Consider the following 12,168-nt stretch of genomic DNA (forward strand, 5'->3'; position numbering starts at 1 on the left):
GCAGGGTGGCTAGCTGCATTCAATCCCCGTGGCAATGTCTTGCAGTCCTCCAACTCTGTTGACCACAGGTATGTGCCTCGATTAGAGGTGGACAGATGTCGCATCGTTCTCGCCGTCACTTGTGACCGCGGATCGTACTTAACGTAATTTTCTGCAAGCGTCAGCGGAGCGTCAGTCCGAGCTAAGTCGGGCCAAGTCGCATAAGAGCAACAACAAATTGCGCATTTCCGGTACCGGGAATCGAACCCGGGCCTCCTGGGTGAGAGCCAGGTATCCTAGCCACTAGACCACACCGGATAGCGACGCAAGTGCTCCTCCAGCGAACACAGCAAACTGTACACACGCTACTTGACGACAACGGCAAAAATTTAGCGTTTCCACTTTGTAGAACGGCATGCTCGGGACACATTTCGTGGAGACGAACGCCAGCAATCGTGACACCAGACTGCGCCTGTGAATCCTGTCGTTGCACCACGCACTGTGCTGCTACGACAATTTAAGAAAGAGACGCTCACGGCTTGCTGCGTTGTTCCCTTCGCGGGTAATCAGTGCTCCTGTTTTCGAGACAGAAAACAGTGGCAGCGGTGGGATTCGAACCCACGCCTCCGAAGAGACTGGTGCCTGAAACCAGCGCCTTAGACCGCTCGGCCACGCTACCTACGCGGCACGGCGGTCGCAGGAGCCACGTTCTACGCCACGAGAAAACACCGCGATGGCACAAAAAACGAGAAAAAGTTGGCAGCGGTGGGATTCGAACCCACGCCTCCGAAGAGACTGGTGCCTGAAACCAGCGCCTTAGACCGCTCGGCCACGCTACCCGCGCTAGTGCTCTTCGCTTTTGCAGAAACAGTGCACGACACAGCTTCCTGTTCTGCTGCGACTGGCTGTTCATCCATTGCGTATCAAACAAGTGCCCTTTTCGAATAGAGATTAACTACACAGGCAGCAGCCCGCGCTCTGGTGCGGCGGCATTACGTGTTGATAATGAAATGGTAGTGCCACCTGAAGCCTGCGGAACATGAGCGAACAATCAGGAGGGCACCGTGATTTCAAACAGTGGGTCACTATCGTCATTGCAGCGACAGCAAGGCAAAAGTTTAAAAAGTGCCGTGACCAGGATTCGAACCTGGGTTATTGCGGCCACAACGCAATGTCCTAACCACTAGACGATCACGGCCACGGAGGCACCGCCGAGAGCAGTTCTCGCGACTGCAAGTGGCTGTGCACAGCAAAGCTCAGCCCACTGTGTCTCGCCACAGCTGTGTCAGACGCGGTCTCCATTATATGTGTACTAGCAAACGAACGTGTCTGCGCTGTTAGGACACTAAGCAGGGTGGCTAGCTGCATTCAATCCCCGTGGCAATGTCTTGCAGTCCTCCAACTCTGTTGACCACAGGTATGTGCCTCGATTAGAGGTGGACAGATGTCGCATCGCTCTCGCCGTCACTTGTGACCGCGGATCGTACTTAACGTAGTTTTCTGCAAGCGTCAGTCCGAGCTAAGTCGGGCCAAGTCGCATAAGAGGAACAACAAAATGCGCATTTCCGGTACCGGGAATCGAACCCGGGCCTCCTGGGTGAGAGCCAGGTATCCTAGCCACTAGACCACACCGGATAACGACGCAAGTGCTCCTCCAGCGAACGCAGCAAACTGCACACACGCTACTTGACGACAACGGCAAAAATTTAGCGTTTCCACTTTGTAGAACGGCATGCTCGGGACACATTTCGTGGAGACGAACGCCAGCAACCGTGACACCAGACTGCGCCTGTGAATCCTGTCGTTGCACCACGCACTGTGCTGCTACGACAATTTAAGAAAGAGACGCTCACGGCTTGCTGCGCTGTTCCCTTCGCGGGCAATCAGTGCTCCTGTTTTCGAGACAGAAAACAGTGGCAGCGGTGGGATTCGAACCCACGCCTCCGAAGAGACTGGTGCCTGAAACCAGCGCCTTAGACCGCTCGGCCACGCTACCCGCGCTAGTGCTCTTCGCTTTTGCAGAAACAGTGCACGACACAGCTTCCTGTTCTGCTGCGACTGGCTGTTCATCCATTGCGTATCAAACAAGTGCCCTTTTCGAATAGAGATTAACTACACAGGCAGCAGCCCGCGCTCTGGTGCGGCGGCATTACGTGTTGATAATGAAATGGTAGTGCCACCTGAAGCCTGCGGAACATGAGCGAACAATCAGGAGGGCACCGTGATTTCAAACAGTGGGTCACTATCGTCATTGCAGCGACAGCAAGGCAAAAGTTTAAAAAGTGCCGTGACCAGGATTCGAACCTGGGTTATTGCGGCCACAACGCAATGTCCTAACCACTAGACGATCACGGCCACGGAGGCACCGCCGAGAGCAGTTCTCGCGACTGCAAGTGGCTGTGCACAGCAAAGCTCAGCCCACTGTGTCTCGCCACAGCTGTGTCAGACGCGGTCTCCATTATATGTGTACTAGCAAACGAACGTGTCTGCGCTGTTAGGACACTAAGCAGGGTGGCTAGTTGCATTCAATCCCCGTGGCAATGTCTTGCAGTCCTCCAACTCTGTTGACCACAGGTATGTGCCTCGATTAGAGGTGGACAGATGTCGCATCGCTCTCGCCGTCACTTGTGACCGCGGATCGTACTTAACGTAGTTTTCTGCAAGCGTCAGTCCGAGCTAAGTCGGGCCAAGTCGCATAAGAGGAACAACAAAATGCGCATTTCCGGTACCGGGAATCGAACCCGGGCCTCCTGGGTGAGAGCCAGGTATCCTAGCCACTAGACCACACCGGATAACGACGCAAGTGCTCCTCCAGCGAACGCAGCAAACTGCACACACGCTACTTGACGACAACGGCAAAAATTTAGCGTTTCCACTTTGTAGAACGGCATGCTCGGGACACATTTCGTGGAGACGAACGCCAGCAACCGTGACACCAGACTGCGCCTGTGAATCCTGTCGTTGCACCACGCACTGTGCTGCTACGACAATTTAAGAAAGAGACGCTCACGGCTTGCTGCGCTGTTCCCTTCGCGGGCAATCAGTGCTCCTGTTTTCGAGACAGAAAACAGTGGCAGCGGTGGGATTCGAACCCACGCCTCCGAAGAGACTGGTGCCTGAAACCAGCGCCTTAGACCGCTCGGCCACGCTACCCGCGCTAGTGCTCTTCGCTTTTGCAGAAACAGTGCACGACACAGCTTCCTGTTCTGCTGCGACTGGCTGTTCATCCATTGCGTATCAAACAAGTGCCCTTTTCGAATAGAGATTAACTACACAGGCAGCAGCCCGCGCTCTGGTGCGGCGGCATTACGTGTTGATAATGAAATGGTAGTGCCACCTGAAGCCTGCGGAACATGAGCGAACAATCAGGAGGGCACCGTGATTTCAAACAGTGGGTCACTATCGTCATTGCAGCGACAGCAAGGCAAAAGTTTAAAAAGTGCCGTGACCAGGATTCGAACCTGGGTTATTGCGGCCACAACGCAATGTCCTAACCACTAGACGATCACGGCCACGGAGGCACCGCCGAGAGCAGTTCTCGCGACTGCAAGTGGCTGTGCACAGCAAAGCTCAGCCCACTGTGTCTCGCCACAGCTGTGTCAGACGCGGTCTCCATTATATGTGTACTAGCAAACGAACGTGTCTGCGCTGTTAGGACACTAAGCAGGGTGGCTAGCTGCATTCAATCCCCGTGGCAATGTCTTGCAGTCCTCCAACTCTGTTGACCACAGGTATGTGCCTCGATTAGAGGTGGACAGATGTCGCATCGCTCTCGCCGTCACTTGTGACCGCGGATCGTACTTAACGTAGTTTTCTGCAAGCGTCAGTCCGAGCTAAGTCGGGCCAAGTCGCATAAGAGGAACAACAAAATGCGCATTTCCGGTACCGGGAATCGAACCCGGGCCTCCTGGGTGAGAGCCAGGTATCCTAGCCACTAGACCACACCGGATAACGACGCAAGTGCTCCTCCAGCGAACGCAGCAAACTGCACACACGCTACTTGACGACAACGGCAAAAATTTAGCGTTTCCACTTTGTAGAACGGCATGCTCGGGACACATTTCGTGGAGACGAACGCCAGCAACCGTGACACCAGACTGCGCCTGTGAATCCTGTCGTTGCACCACGCACTGTGCTGCTACGACAATTTAAGAAAGAGACGCTCACGGCTTGCTGCGCTGTTCCCTTCGCGGGCAATCAGTGCTCCTGTTTTCGAGACAGAAAACAGTGGCAGCGGTGGGATTCGAACCCACGCCTCCGAAGAGACTGGTGCCTGAAACCAGCGCCTTAGACCGCTCGGCCACGCTACCTACGCGGCACGGCGGTCGCAGGAGCTGCGTTCTACGCCACGAGAAAACACCGCGATGGCGCAAAAAACGAGAAAAAGTTGGCAGCGGTGGGATTCGAACCCACGCCTCCGAAGAGACTGGTGCCTTAAACCAGCGCCTTAGACCGCTCGGCCACGCTACCCGCGCTAGTGCTCTTCGCTTTTGCAGAAACAGTGCACGACACAGCTTCCTGTTCTGCTGCGACTGGCTATTCATCCATTGCGTATCAAACAAGTGCCCTTTTCGAATAGAGATTAACTACACAGGCAGCAGCCCGCGCTCTGGTGCGGCGGCATTACGTGTTGATAATGAAATGGTAGTGCCGCCTGAAGCCTGCGGAACATGAGCGAACAATCAGGAGGGCACCGTGATTTCAAACAGTGGGTCACTATCGTCATTGCAGCGACAGCAAGGCAAAAGTTTAAAAAGTGCCGTGACCAGGATTCGAACCTGGGTTATTGCGGCCACAACGCAATGTCCTAACCACTAGACGATCACGGCCACGGAGGCACCGCCGAGAGCAGTTCTCGCGACTGCAAGTGGCTGTGCACAGCAAAGTTCAGCCCACTGTGTCTCGCCACAGCTGTGTCAGACGCGGTCTCCATTATATGTGTACTAGCAAACGAACGTGTCTGCGCTGTTAGGACACTAAGCAGGGTGGCTAGCTGCATTCAATCCCCGTGGCAATGTCTTGCAGTCCTCCAACTCTGTTGACCACAGGTATGTGCCTCGATTAGAGGTGGACAGATGTCGCATCGCTCTCGCCGTCACTTGTGACCGCGGATCGTACTTAACGTAGTTTTCTGCAAGCGTCAGTCCGAGCTAAGTCGGGCCAAGTCGCATAAGAGGAACAACAAAATGCGCATTTCCGGTACCGGGAATCGAACCCGGGCCTCCTGGGTGAGAGCCAGGTATCCTAGCCACTAGACCACACCGGATAACGACGCAAGTGCTCCTCCAGCGAACGCAGCAAACTGCACACACGCTACTTGACGACAACGGCAAAAATTTAGCGTTTCCACTTTGTAGAACGGCATGCTCGGGACACATTTCGTGGAGACGAACGCCAGCAACCGTGACACCAGACTGCGCCTGTGAATCCTGTCGTTGCACCACGCACTGTGCTGCTACGACAATTTAAGAAAGAGACGCTCACGGCTTGCTGCGCTGTTCCCTTCGCGGGCAATCAGTGCTCCTGTTTTCGAGACAGAAAACAGTGGCAGCGGTGGGATTCGAACCCACGCCTCCGAAGAGACTGGTGCCTGAAACCAGCGCCTTAGACCGCTCGGCCACGCTACCCGCGCTAGTGCTCTTCGCTTTTGCAGAAACAGTGCACGACACAGCTTCCTGTTCTGCTGCGACTGGCTGTTCATCCATTGCGTATCAAACAAGTGCCCTTTTCGAATAGAGATTAACTACACAGGCAGCAGCCCGCGCTCTGGTGCGGCGGCATTACGTGTTGATAATGAAATGGTAGTGCCACCTGAAGCCTGCGGAACATGAGCGAACAATCAGGAGGGCACCGTGATTTCAAACAGTGGGTCACTATCGTCATTGCAGCGACAGCAAGGCAAAAGTTTAAAAAGTGCCGTGACCAGGATTCGAACCTGGGTTATTGCGGCCACAACGCAATGTCCTAGCCACTAGACGATCACGGCCACGGAGGCACCGCCGAGAGCAGTTCTCGCGACTGCAAGTGGCTGTGCACAGCAAAGTTCAGCCCACTGTGTCTCGCCACAGCTGTGTCAGACGCGGTCTCCATTATATGTGTACTAGCAAACGAACGTGTCTGCGCTGTTAGGACACTAAGCAGGGTGGCTAGCTGCATTCAATCCCCGTGGCAATGTCTTGCAGTCCTCCAACTCTGTTGACCACAGGTATGTGCCTCGATTAGAGGTGGACAGATGTCGCATCGCTCTCGCCGTCACTTGTGACCGCGGATCGTACTTAACGTAGTTTTCTGCAAGCGTCAGCGGAGCGTCAGTCCGAGCTAAGTCGGGCCAAGTCGCATAAGAGGAACAACAAAATGCGCATTTCCGGTACCGGGAATCGAACCCGGGCCTCCTGGGTGAGAGCCAGGTATCCTAGCCACTAGACCACACCGGATAACGACGCAAGTGCTCCTCCAGCGAACGCAGCAAACTGCACACACGCTACTTGACGACAACGGCAAAAATTTAGCGTTTCCACTTTGTAGAACGGCATGCTCGGGACACATTTCGTGGAGACGAACGCCAGCAACCGTGACACCAGACTGCGCCTGTGAATCCTGTCGTTGCACCACGCACTGTGCTGCTACGACAATTTAAGAAAGAGACGCTCACGGCTTGCTGCGCTGTTCCCTTCGCGGGCAATCAGTGCTCCTGTTTTCGAGACAGAAAACAGTGGCAGCGGTGGGATTCGAACCCACGCCTCCGAAGAGACTGGTGCCTGAAACCAGCGCCTTAGACCGCTCGGCCACGCTACCCGCGCTAGTGCTCTTCGCTTTTGCAGAAACAGTGCACGACACAGCTTCCTGTTCTGCTGCGACTGGCTGTTCATCCATTGCGTATCAAACAAGTGCCCTTTTCGAATAGAGATTAACTACACAGGCAGCAGCCCGCGCTCTGGTGCGGCGGCATTACGTGTTGATAATGAAATGGTAGTGCCACCTGAAGCCTGCGGAACATGAGCGAACAATCAGGAGGGCACCGTGATTTCAAACAGTGGGTCACTATCGTCATTGCAGCGACAGCAAGGCAAAAGTTTAAAAAGTGCCGTGACCAGGATTCGAACCTGGGTTATTGCGGCCACAACGCAATGTCCTAACCACTAGACGATCACGGCCACGGAGGCACCGCCGAGAGCAGTTCTCGCGACTGCAAGTGGCTGTGCACAGCAAAGCTCAGCCCACTGTGTCTCGCCACAGCTGTGTCAGACGCGGTCTCCATTATATGTGTACTAGCAAACGAACGTGTCTGCGCTGTTAGGACACTAAGCAGGGTGGCTAGCTGCATTCAATCCCCGTGGCAATGTCTTGCAGTCCTCCAACTCTGTTGACCACAGGTATGTGCCTCGATTAGAGGTGGACAGATGTCGCATCGTTCTCGCCGTCACTTGTGACCGCGGATCGTACTTAACGTAATTTTCTGCAAGCGTCAGCGGAGCGTCAGTCCGAGCTAAGTCGGGCCAAGTCGCATAAGAGGAACAACAAATTGCGCATTTCCGGTACCGGGAATCGAACCCGGGCCTCCTGGGTGAGAGCCAGGTATCCTAGCCACTAGACCACACCGGATAGCGACGCAAGTGCTCCTCCAGCGAACACAGCAAACTGTACACACGCTACTTGACGACAACGGCAAAAATTTAGCGTTTCCACTTTGTAGAACGGCATGCTCGGGACACATTTCGTGGAGACGAACGCCAGCAATCGTGACACCAGACTGCGCCTGTGAATCCTGTCGTTGCACCACGCACTGTGCTGCTACGACAATTTAAGAAAGAGACGCTCACGGCTTGCTGCGTTGTTCCCTTCGCGGGTAATCAGTGCTCCTGTTTTCGAGACAGAAAACAGTGGCAGCGGTGGGATTCGAACCCACGCCTCCGAAGAGACTGGTGCCTGAAACCAGCGCCTTAGACCGCTCGGCCACGCTACCTACGCGGCACGGCGGTCGCAGGAGCCACGTTCTACGCCACGAGAAAACACCGCGATGGCACAAAAAACGAGAAAAAGTTGGCAGCGGTGGGATTCGAACCCACGCCTCCGAAGAGACTGGTGCCTTAAACCAGCGCCTTAGACCGCTCGGCCACGCTACCCGCGCTAGTGCTCTTCGCTTTTGCAGAAACAGTGCACGACACAGCTTCCTGTTCTGCTGCGACTGGCTGTTCATCCATTGCGTATCAAACAAGTGCCCTTTTCGAATAGAGATTAACTACACAGGCAGCAGCCCGCGCTCTGGTGCGGCGGCATTACGTGTTGATAATGAAATGGTAGTGCCACCTGAAGCCTGCGGAACATGAGCGAACAATCAGGAGGGCACCGTGATTTCAAACAGTGGGTCACTATCGTCATTGCAGCGACAGCAAGGCAAAAGTTTAAAAAGTGCCGTGACCAGGATTCGAACCTGGGTTATTGCGGCCACAACGCAATGTCCTAGCCACTAGACGATCACGGCCACGGAGGCACCGCCGAGAGCAGTTCTCGCGACTGCAAGTGGCTGTGCACAGCAAAGTTCAGCCCACTGTGTCTCGCCACAGCTGTGTCAGACGCGGTCTCCATTATATGTGTACTAGCAAACGAACGTGTCTGCGCTGTTAGGACACTAAGCAGGGTGGCTAGCTGCATTCAATCCCCGTGGCAATGTCTTGCAGTCCTCCAACTCTGTTGACCACAGGTATGTGCCTCGATTAGAGGTGGACAGATGTCGCATCGCTCTCGCCGTCACTTGTGACCGCGGATCGTACTTAACGTAGTTTTCTGCAAGCGTCAGCGGAGCGTCAGTCCGAGCTAAGTCGGGCCAAGTCGCATAAGAGGAACAACAAAATGCGCATTTCCGGTACCGGGAATCGAACCCGGGCCTCCTGGGTGAGAGCCAGGTATCCTAGCCACTAGACCACACCGGATAACGACGCAAGTGCTATTCCAGCGAACGCAGCAAACTGCACACACGCTACTTGACGACAACGGCAAAAATTTAGCGTTTCCACTTTGTAGAACGGCATGCTCGGGACACATTTCGTGGAGACGAACGCCAGCAACCGTGACACCAGACTGCGCCTGTGAATCCTGTCGTTGCACCACGCACTGTGCTGCTACGACAATTTAAGAAAGAGACGCTCACGGCTTGCTGCGCTGTTCCCTTCGCGGGCAATCAGTGCTCCTGTTTTCGAGACAGAAAACAGTGGCAGCGGTGGGATTCGAACCCACGCCTCCGAAGAGACTGGTGCCTGAAACCAGCGCCTTAGACCGCTCGGCCACGCTACCCGCGCTAGTGCTCTTCGCTTTTGCAGAAACAGTGCACGACACAGCTTCCTGTTCTGCTGCGACTGGCTGTTCATCCATTGCGTATCAAACAAGTGCCCTTTTCGAATAGAGATTAACTACACAGGCAGCAGCCCGCGCTCTGGTGCGGCGGCATTACGTGTTGATAATGAAATGGTAGTGCCACCTGAAGCCTGCGGAACATGAGCGAACAATCAGGAGGGCACCGTGATTTCAAACAGTGGGTCACTATCGTCATTGCAGCGACAGCAAGGCAAAAGTTTAAAAAGTGCCGTGACCAGGATTCGAACCTGGGTTATTGCGGCCACAACGCAATGTCCTAGCCACTAGACGATCACGGCCACGGAGGCACCGCCGAGAGCAGTTCTCGCGACTGCAAGTGGCTGTGCACAGCAAAGCTCAGCCCACTGTGTCTCGCCACAGCTGTGTCAGACGCGGTCTCCATTATATGTGTACTAGCAAACGAACGTGTCTGCGCTGTTAGGACACTAAGCAGGGTGGCTAGCTGCATTCAATCCCCGTGGCAATGTCTTGCAGTCCTCCAACTCTGTTGACCACAGGTATGTGCCTCGATTAGAGGTGGACAGATGTCGCATCGTTCTCGCCGTCACTTGTGACCGCGGATCGTACTTAACGTAATTTTCTGCAAGCGTCAGCGGAGCGTCAGTCCGAGCTAAGTCGGGCCAAGTCGCATAAGAGGAACAACAAATTGCGCATTTCCGGTACCGGGAATCGAACCCGGGCCTCCTGGGTGAGAGCCAGGTATCCTAGCCACTAGACCACACCGGATAGCGACGCAAGTGCTCCTCCAGCGAACACAGCAAACTGTACACACGCTACTTGACGACAACGGCAAAAATTTAGCGTTTCCACTTTGTAGAACGGCATGCTCGGGACACATTTCGTGGAGACGAACGCCAGCAATCGTGACACCAGACTGCGCCTGTGAATCCTGTCGTTGCACCACGCACTGTGCTGCTACGACAATTTAAGAAAGAGACGCTCACGGCTTGCTGCGTTGTTCCCTTCGCGGGTAATCAGTGCTCCTGTTTTCGAGACAGAAAACAGTGGCAGCGGTGGGACTCGAACCCACGCCTCCGAAGAGACTGGTGCCTGAAACCAGCGCCTTAGACCGCTCGGCCACGCTACCTACGCGGCACGGCGGTCGCAGGAGCCACGTTCTACGCCACGAGAAAACACCGCGATGGCACAAAAAACGAGAAAAAGTTGGCAGCGGTGGGATTCGAACCCACGCCTCCGAAGAGACTGGTGCCTTAAACCAGCGCCTTAGACCGCTCGGCCACGCTACCCGCGCTAGTGCTCTTCGCTTTTGCAGAAACAGTGCACGACACAGCTTCCTGTTCTGCTGCGACTGGCTGTTCATCCATTGCGTATCAAACAAGTGCCCTTTTCGAATAGAGATTAACTACACAGGCAGCAGCCCGCGCTCTGGTGCGGCGGCATTACGTGTTGATAATGAAATGGTAGTGCCACCTGAAGCCTGCGGAACATGAGCGAACAATCAGGAGGGCACCGTGATTTCAAACAGTGGGTCACTATCGTCATTGCAGCGACAGCAAGGCAAAAGTTTAAAAAGTGCCGTGACCAGGATTCGAACCTGGGTTATTGCGGCCACAACGCAATGTCCTAGCCACTAGACGATCACGGCCACGGAGGCACCGCCGAGAGCAGTTCTCGCGACTGCAAGTGGCTGTGCACAGCAAAGTTCAGCCCACTGTGTCTCGCCACAGCTGTGTCAGACGCGGTCTCCATTATATGTGTACTAGCAAACGAACGTGTCTGCGCTGTTAGGACACTAAGCAGGGTGGCTAGCTGCATTCAATCCCCGTGGCAATGTCTTGCAGTCCTCCAACTCTGTTGACCACAGGTATGTGCCTCGATTAGAGGTGGACAGATGTCGCATCGCTCTCGCCGTCACTTGTGACCGCGGATCGTACTTAACGTAGTTTTCTGCAAGCGTCAGCGGAGCGTCAGTCCGAGCTAAGTCGGGCCAAGTCGCATAAGAGGAACAACAAAATGCGCATTTCCGGTACCGGGAATCGAACCCGGGCCTCCTGGGTGAGAGCCAGGTATCCTAGCCACTAGACCACACCGGATAACGACGCAAGTGCTCCTCCAGCGAACGCAGCAAACTGCACACACGCTACTTGACGACAACGGCAAAAATTTAGCGTTTCCACTTTGTAGAACGGCATGCTCGGGACACATTTCGTGGAGACGAACGCCAGCAACCGTGACACCAGACTGCGCCTGTGAATCCTGTCGTTGCACCACGCACTGTGCTGCTACGACAATTTAAGAAAGAGACGCTCACGGCTTGCTGCGCTGTTCCCTTCGCGGGCAATCAGTGCTCCTGTTTTCGAGACAGAAAACAGTGGCAGCGGTGGGATTCGAACCCACGCCTCCGAAGAGACTGGTGCCTGAAACCAGCGCCTTAGACCGCTCGGCCACGCTACCCGCGCTAGTGCTCTTCGCTTTTGCAGAAACAGTGCACGACACAGCTTCCTGTTCTGCTGCGACTGGCTGTTCATCCATTGCGTATCAAACAAGTGCCCTTTTCGAATAGAGATTAACTACACAGGCAGCAGCCCGCGCTCTGGTGCGGCGGCATTACGTGTTGATAATGAAATGGTAGTGCCACCTGAAGCCTGCGGAACATGAGCGAACAATCAGGAGGGCACCGTGATTTCAAACAGTGGGTCACTATCGTCATTGCAGCGACAGCAAGGCAAAAGTTTAAAAAGTGCCGTGACCAGGATTCGAACCTGGGTTATTGCGGCCACAACGCAATGTCCTAACCACTAGACGATCACGGCCACGGAGGCACCGCCGAGAGCAGTTCTCGCGACTGCAAGTGGC

At 54.8% G+C, this 12,168-nt stretch overlaps 34 non-coding genes across 34 annotated transcripts; all 34 read right to left on the reverse strand.

Moving 5' to 3' along the window:
- Positions 1 to 225: 225 nt before the first annotated feature.
- Trnae-cuc lies at positions 226 to 297 on the reverse strand. Its single transcript has one exon. It is a non-coding gene; the product is annotated as a tRNA-Glu (tRNA).
- A 279-nt stretch (positions 298 to 576) lies between these two features.
- On the reverse strand, positions 577 to 658 carry Trnal-cag. Its single transcript has one exon. It is a non-coding gene; the product is annotated as a tRNA-Leu (tRNA).
- Positions 659 to 736: 78 nt separating this feature from the next.
- Trnal-cag lies at positions 737 to 818 on the reverse strand. Its single transcript has one exon. It is a non-coding gene; the product is annotated as a tRNA-Leu (tRNA).
- A 287-nt stretch (positions 819 to 1,105) lies between these two features.
- On the reverse strand, positions 1,106 to 1,177 carry Trnah-gug. The gene has a single exon. It is a non-coding gene; the product is annotated as a tRNA-His (tRNA).
- A 365-nt stretch (positions 1,178 to 1,542) lies between these two features.
- Trnae-cuc lies at positions 1,543 to 1,614 on the reverse strand. The gene has a single exon. It is a non-coding gene; the product is annotated as a tRNA-Glu (tRNA).
- Positions 1,615 to 1,893: 279 nt separating this feature from the next.
- Positions 1,894 to 1,975, reverse strand: Trnal-cag. The gene has a single exon. It is a non-coding gene; the product is annotated as a tRNA-Leu (tRNA).
- Positions 1,976 to 2,262: 287 nt separating this feature from the next.
- On the reverse strand, positions 2,263 to 2,334 carry Trnah-gug. The gene has a single exon. It is a non-coding gene; the product is annotated as a tRNA-His (tRNA).
- A 365-nt stretch (positions 2,335 to 2,699) lies between these two features.
- Positions 2,700 to 2,771, reverse strand: Trnae-cuc. The gene has a single exon. It is a non-coding gene; the product is annotated as a tRNA-Glu (tRNA).
- Positions 2,772 to 3,050: 279 nt separating this feature from the next.
- On the reverse strand, positions 3,051 to 3,132 carry Trnal-cag. The gene has a single exon. It is a non-coding gene; the product is annotated as a tRNA-Leu (tRNA).
- A 287-nt stretch (positions 3,133 to 3,419) lies between these two features.
- Trnah-gug lies at positions 3,420 to 3,491 on the reverse strand. The gene has a single exon. It is a non-coding gene; the product is annotated as a tRNA-His (tRNA).
- A 365-nt stretch (positions 3,492 to 3,856) lies between these two features.
- Positions 3,857 to 3,928, reverse strand: Trnae-cuc. The gene has a single exon. It is a non-coding gene; the product is annotated as a tRNA-Glu (tRNA).
- Positions 3,929 to 4,207: 279 nt separating this feature from the next.
- On the reverse strand, positions 4,208 to 4,289 carry Trnal-cag. The gene has a single exon. It is a non-coding gene; the product is annotated as a tRNA-Leu (tRNA).
- Positions 4,290 to 4,367: 78 nt separating this feature from the next.
- Positions 4,368 to 4,449, reverse strand: Trnal-aag. Its single transcript has one exon. It is a non-coding gene; the product is annotated as a tRNA-Leu (tRNA).
- A 287-nt stretch (positions 4,450 to 4,736) lies between these two features.
- Positions 4,737 to 4,808, reverse strand: Trnah-gug. The gene has a single exon. It is a non-coding gene; the product is annotated as a tRNA-His (tRNA).
- A 365-nt stretch (positions 4,809 to 5,173) lies between these two features.
- On the reverse strand, positions 5,174 to 5,245 carry Trnae-cuc. Its single transcript has one exon. It is a non-coding gene; the product is annotated as a tRNA-Glu (tRNA).
- Positions 5,246 to 5,524: 279 nt separating this feature from the next.
- On the reverse strand, positions 5,525 to 5,606 carry Trnal-cag. Its single transcript has one exon. It is a non-coding gene; the product is annotated as a tRNA-Leu (tRNA).
- A 287-nt stretch (positions 5,607 to 5,893) lies between these two features.
- Positions 5,894 to 5,965, reverse strand: Trnah-gug. The gene has a single exon. It is a non-coding gene; the product is annotated as a tRNA-His (tRNA).
- Positions 5,966 to 6,341: 376 nt separating this feature from the next.
- On the reverse strand, positions 6,342 to 6,413 carry Trnae-cuc. The gene has a single exon. It is a non-coding gene; the product is annotated as a tRNA-Glu (tRNA).
- A 279-nt stretch (positions 6,414 to 6,692) lies between these two features.
- On the reverse strand, positions 6,693 to 6,774 carry Trnal-cag. The gene has a single exon. It is a non-coding gene; the product is annotated as a tRNA-Leu (tRNA).
- A 287-nt stretch (positions 6,775 to 7,061) lies between these two features.
- Trnah-gug lies at positions 7,062 to 7,133 on the reverse strand. Its single transcript has one exon. It is a non-coding gene; the product is annotated as a tRNA-His (tRNA).
- A 376-nt stretch (positions 7,134 to 7,509) lies between these two features.
- Trnae-cuc lies at positions 7,510 to 7,581 on the reverse strand. The gene has a single exon. It is a non-coding gene; the product is annotated as a tRNA-Glu (tRNA).
- Positions 7,582 to 7,860: 279 nt separating this feature from the next.
- Trnal-cag lies at positions 7,861 to 7,942 on the reverse strand. Its single transcript has one exon. It is a non-coding gene; the product is annotated as a tRNA-Leu (tRNA).
- A 78-nt stretch (positions 7,943 to 8,020) lies between these two features.
- Trnal-aag lies at positions 8,021 to 8,102 on the reverse strand. Its single transcript has one exon. It is a non-coding gene; the product is annotated as a tRNA-Leu (tRNA).
- A 287-nt stretch (positions 8,103 to 8,389) lies between these two features.
- Positions 8,390 to 8,461, reverse strand: Trnah-gug. Its single transcript has one exon. It is a non-coding gene; the product is annotated as a tRNA-His (tRNA).
- A 376-nt stretch (positions 8,462 to 8,837) lies between these two features.
- Positions 8,838 to 8,909, reverse strand: Trnae-cuc. The gene has a single exon. It is a non-coding gene; the product is annotated as a tRNA-Glu (tRNA).
- A 279-nt stretch (positions 8,910 to 9,188) lies between these two features.
- Positions 9,189 to 9,270, reverse strand: Trnal-cag. Its single transcript has one exon. It is a non-coding gene; the product is annotated as a tRNA-Leu (tRNA).
- A 287-nt stretch (positions 9,271 to 9,557) lies between these two features.
- On the reverse strand, positions 9,558 to 9,629 carry Trnah-gug. The gene has a single exon. It is a non-coding gene; the product is annotated as a tRNA-His (tRNA).
- Positions 9,630 to 10,005: 376 nt separating this feature from the next.
- Positions 10,006 to 10,077, reverse strand: Trnae-cuc. The gene has a single exon. It is a non-coding gene; the product is annotated as a tRNA-Glu (tRNA).
- Positions 10,078 to 10,356: 279 nt separating this feature from the next.
- On the reverse strand, positions 10,357 to 10,438 carry Trnal-cag. The gene has a single exon. It is a non-coding gene; the product is annotated as a tRNA-Leu (tRNA).
- Positions 10,439 to 10,516: 78 nt separating this feature from the next.
- Positions 10,517 to 10,598, reverse strand: Trnal-aag. The gene has a single exon. It is a non-coding gene; the product is annotated as a tRNA-Leu (tRNA).
- Positions 10,599 to 10,885: 287 nt separating this feature from the next.
- On the reverse strand, positions 10,886 to 10,957 carry Trnah-gug. The gene has a single exon. It is a non-coding gene; the product is annotated as a tRNA-His (tRNA).
- A 376-nt stretch (positions 10,958 to 11,333) lies between these two features.
- Trnae-cuc lies at positions 11,334 to 11,405 on the reverse strand. Its single transcript has one exon. It is a non-coding gene; the product is annotated as a tRNA-Glu (tRNA).
- Positions 11,406 to 11,684: 279 nt separating this feature from the next.
- Positions 11,685 to 11,766, reverse strand: Trnal-cag. Its single transcript has one exon. It is a non-coding gene; the product is annotated as a tRNA-Leu (tRNA).
- A 287-nt stretch (positions 11,767 to 12,053) lies between these two features.
- Trnah-gug lies at positions 12,054 to 12,125 on the reverse strand. Its single transcript has one exon. It is a non-coding gene; the product is annotated as a tRNA-His (tRNA).
- Positions 12,126 to 12,168: the final 43 nt, after the last annotated feature.

Source organism: Schistocerca americana, chromosome 1, assembly GCF_021461395.2.
Source record: "Schistocerca americana isolate TAMUIC-IGC-003095 chromosome 1, iqSchAmer2.1, whole genome shotgun sequence".
Classification (NCBI taxonomy): domain Eukaryota; kingdom Metazoa; phylum Arthropoda; class Insecta; order Orthoptera; family Acrididae; genus Schistocerca; species Schistocerca americana.